Here is a 5,134-nt window from a genome sequence, read left to right as displayed (position 1 = left end):
TTTACTCATAGGTACTATTTCAAGAGAATCCACAGGAACATAACATTCAACCTCTTTCGGTAAGCATGGAGGACAATCAAATAATGTAAGAGATAAAGAGTTACTCTCATTAGAAGGTTGGCATGGGTAGCTAATCCATTCTTCCTCCTTTTGTTCGTCGCTCTCCTCTTCTTTTTCATCCAATGAGCTTTCAGGTTCATCAATTTCCTCCTCTTTTTCATCCAATGAGCTTTTAGGTTCATCAGCTTCTTCTTCCACAAGTTCCTGCAAATTGCGAGTGCATTCTTGTGCATTAATGAGTCTCTCTTTATAATCAATGATATAAGGATTACCACTGTAGCATTCTATGCAAGAATTAAGGATAGTAGAGACATAATCTTTAAGGTCCTTACAAATAGCACAAGTTTCATAATTCTCAACCATGAAGGATTCTATCTCGGAGGCTCCCATAAATAAGACAAATTGTTCTACCTCTTCGAACCCATAATGAATATAGCAATTCCGATTATAGTTCTTAATTAAAAATTCCTCACTAAAGCCACATTGAAATTTAAGATGTTTAGTATCCTGTTGAAAGCAACAGTTTATATCATGGCGTCTAAGCAAGATTCTAGCCATTGTATTCAATTTTTCTATCATAGCACTCATTATTTTACCAGTTCTTGATTCTCTATAATTATTATAACATTCTATAAGCTCCAAGTAGGTTGTGGGTTCTCCCATAACAGCAGTTTTTAATTTTTCGATTTTTCAAATTTTTATGGATTTTCGGGTATATGAGGAAAATAAAACAAGACAAAAAGAAACTAAGCAAATGTAAACTACGCAAAATAATACTAGACAGAAATAAACTAAGCACAAATAAACTAAACAAAAGTAAACTAAGCAAAACAAAATAAAACAAAATAAAAACAGAGAGAGAGGTAGAGTGTACTCCCCAGGTGAACTTATGAGTAGAGCTATGCCTCCCCGGCAACGGCGCCAGAAAACGGTCTTGATAACCCACAAGTATAGGGGATCGCAACAGTCTTCGCGGGAAGTAAATCCCAATTTATTGATTCGACACAAGGGGAGACAAAGAATACTTATAAGCCTTAACAACTGAGTCGTCAATTCAGCTGCACCTGGAAAAGTACTAGTAACAGGGGTGATGTGAAAGTAGCAGTAATATGAGAGCAATAGTAACAGTAACACAGCAGCAGTAGCACAGGAGCAATGGCACCAGAAAATAGTTGATACTACTTCCAATGACATATAGAACGAGTATATAATGATGAGAGATGGACCGGGGTTCCCAGCGATCTACACTAGTGGTAACTCTCCAATAAGTGACAAGTGTTGGGTGAACAAATTACAGTTGGGCAATTGATAGGATTGATAAGGCATTAAGATAGAACATCAATTCATTAATCATGTAGGCATGTTTTCCAATTATAGTCGTACGTGCTCGCAATGAGAAACTTGCACAACATCTTTTGTCCTACCAGCCGGTGGCAGCCGGGCCTCAAGGGAAACTACTGGATATTAAGGTACTCCTTTTAATAGAGTACCGGAGCAAAGCATTAACACTCCGTGAAAACATGTGTCCCTCACATCACCGCCATCCCCTCCGGTTGTCCCGATTTCTGTCACTTCGGGGCCTTTGGTTCCGGACAGTGACATGTGCATACAACTTGTAGTTACAATCTAAGCAATAAGTATAGAGCTCAAATCTAAGATCATGCCACTCGGGCCCTAGTGACAAGCATTATGCATAACAAGATTGCAGCAACAATAACTTCACAAACTTTATAGATAGACTAATCATAATGTATCATCCATCGGATCCCAACAAACACAACACCGATTACATCAGATGAATCTCAATCATGTAAGGCAGCTCATGAGACCATTGTATTGAAGTACATGGGGGAGAGTATACCAACTAGCTACTGCTAGAACCCGTAGTCCATGGAGAACTACTCACGGAGCATGATGGAGGCGGTGGCGTTGATGGAGATGGCTTCCGGGTTCCCCATCCTGGCAGGGTGCCGGAACAGAGAGTTCTGTCCCCCGAATTGGAGTTTCGCGATGGCGGCGGCGCCCCTGGAGTCTTTCTGGAGTTTCGTCAATTGGTACTGCGTTTTTAGGTTGAAAGGGGTTTTATAGGCGAAGAGGCGGCGCAGGAGGGCTGACAGGGTGGCCTCACCCTAGGCCAGCGCGGCCAGGGTCTGGCCCACGCGGCCCTATGGTGTGGGCCCCCCTGGCTCTCCTCCGACTCTCCTTCGGTGTTCTGGAGCCTTCCGGGAAAAATAGGAGGTTTGGCGTTGATTTCGTCCAATTCCGAGAATATTGCCCGAACAGCCTTTCTGGAACCAAAAACAGCAGAAAACAGGAACTGGCACTATGGCATCTTGTTAATAGGTTAGTTCCGGAAAACGCATAAAAACATCATAAAGTGCAAGCAAAACATGTAAGTATTGTCATAAAACAAGCATGGAACGACAGAAATTATGGATACGTCGGAGACGTATCAATGACACACAAGCTTATTTACTTTATGACTCACCCTTGCATTGCTTTGCTGTTGCTTGCCTAGCAACAGCCTTCATATGGTGAAACTTGAGCCCACTGTGGCTTGCTCAGTGTTGGTCTGCCTATGTCTATCTGATGCTGTCCAGGATTTTGGACAAGCACAAGTGTGCTGTGACAGTTTACACTGTCCAAACTGAATCTTGTGTTATTTTGCTAACTGTCCAAACTGAATCTTGTGTTAACACTTATATTCTGGCTAGTTCTGGTTCTCTATTTTATTTTGCAGGTTTGAATTATGCTATGACCAGAAGATCATCCTCAAGACACTTAGTTTAGGTTTAGTGTAGAATAAACTTGTAATTTTCCTTTTCTTTTATTTCTGATCATTATATCCCAATTCTTGTATCAAGGATATTGTAAAGACTTTGTATTTGTGTTATATATCAATAAAGCTCAAGTTTTGGTTTATGAGCTTTGTATTATGTAATGTTTATATTCTTGATTAAACATTGTATTTGATATTCACTTTGAAATTCAAAGTGATTTGAATTTTGTATCTTGTGTTTGAATTTTTAATTCATTGTTTATATAATGTGATGTTTATAGTTAAATGTTTAACACTTGTCATATGCAATCATTCCCCAAAGTAACAAGTTACAAAAGAGATCATGTCGAAATTTCCCTAACTCACATTGCCTAACCCTAAGTGCAATATGAGAGAGAACCTCGATCCCTCTTAGGTTTAGTTGCAATAAGGCGCGAAAATTTCCCCCGTTTTGCGATGAAATGCACATCCCATTTCTAAATCTACCCTTCGTTGTTCCTATGTTCTGGGTTATTACAGCCTCTCCCCCTTAACAGAAACTTCGTCCCGAAGTTAAGATTGGTACCTGAACATCTCGGGGTACGACTTCCTTAATTCTTCTTCCGTCTCCCAAGTTGCTTCTCGCTCAGGATGATGTTGCCATTGAACTTTGCAGTATTTGATTGCTCTGTTTCTTAACTTCTTCCACTGTACTTCTAAGATCTTTTCCGGTCTTTCCACATAAGTTAAGTCAGATTGCAATTTTATTTCTTCATATGTGATAGGATCATCTGGTGCCTTTAAACACTTCCTGAGTTGTGAAACATGAAATACATTATGAACTTGAATTAGTTGTGCCGGTAACTCCAACTCAAAAGCTGTTCCTCGATTCTGACTGAGTATCTTAAATGGTCCAATATATCAAGGACTTAACTTTCCTTTCACTCCGAACCTCTTAAGTCCTTTCATTGGGCTAACCTTTAAGTAAACCATGTCTCCCACTTTCGGTTCCCAATCTCTTCTCTTTAAGTCGGCATAACTCTTCTGACGACTCTGAGCTATTTTGAGTCTATCCCGGATCACCTCGATGACTTCTTGTCTCTCCTTGATGTAGTCCGGTGTAAACTCCTTGTTTTCTCCGGTTTCAAACCAACAAATTGGTGATCGACACTTTCTTCCGTACAATGCTTCGTACGGTGCCATCTGGATGCTACTCTGATAACTATTGTTATATGAGAATTCCGCTAAAGGTAAATGGTCCTCCCATGAGCCTCCAAAGTTCAGAGCACAAGCTCTAAGCATGTCCTCAAGTATCTGATTGGTTCTTTCGGTTTGTCCTCCGGTTTGTGGATGATATGCTGTACTGAAATCTAACTTGGACCCAAAGCTTCTTGTAGTTGTTTCCAAAATGCTGATGTGAAAATTGAACCTCTATCTGAGACTATCTTCTTTGGTACTCCATGCTTACTCACAATCTCCTTCACATATATATCCACAAGCTTCTCTGCAGTATCTTTTGTGTTTACGGCTATGAAATGAGCACTCTTGGTAAGTCTGTCCACTATTACCCATATCATATCTTTCTTTTTACTAGTCATTGGTAGACCAGTAACAAAATCCATTCCGATTTCATCCCATTTCCATTCCGGTATCTCCAGTGGTTTGAGTAATCCCGCAGGACTCTGATGTTCTGCCTTCACTCGTTGACATGTATGACATTCCGAGACATATTGTGCTATTTCTCTTTTCATGTTGTTCCACCAGAACATCTCCTTCAAATTCATATACATCTTAGTACTTCCCAGATGTATTGAATAAGGGGTTTCATGTGCTTCCTTTAATATGATTGACTTCACTTCTGGATCATCCGGTACACAGATCCTTTTCTGGAAGTATAATGAATCAAAATCCCCTAGATGGAATTCCGATGGTCTTCCTTCTCCAATCCTCTTGATTTCCTCCTGTATGAACAAATCATCCGCTTGCTTCCGGATAATCTCATATTTCAAATCTGAATACATCTCATCCATAATCCTCATGGTTGCTATACTTCCCTTATCATCACCTTGAATAAATAAAATCTGAGCCTCCTCTAGCTCTTTCCGAAGTTCCTTTGGAATCTCCCATTCCATAGGTTGATTCTCCGTACTCTTCCTACTTAGGGCATCTGCTACTACATTAGCCTTGCCTGGTGTATAGTTGATCTTAAGGTCGTAATCCTTAATCAACTCTAACCATCTCTTCTGTCTCATGTTTAATTCCTTCTGGGTGAAGAAATATTTCAAACTCTTGTGATCGGTGTATAACTCACATTTG

This window comes from Lolium perenne, chromosome 3 (assembly GCF_019359855.2).
Source record: "Lolium perenne isolate Kyuss_39 chromosome 3, Kyuss_2.0, whole genome shotgun sequence".
In the NCBI taxonomy this organism is placed as follows: Eukaryota; Viridiplantae; Streptophyta; class Magnoliopsida; order Poales; family Poaceae; genus Lolium; species Lolium perenne.
This window is presented reverse-complemented; position numbering follows the sequence as displayed.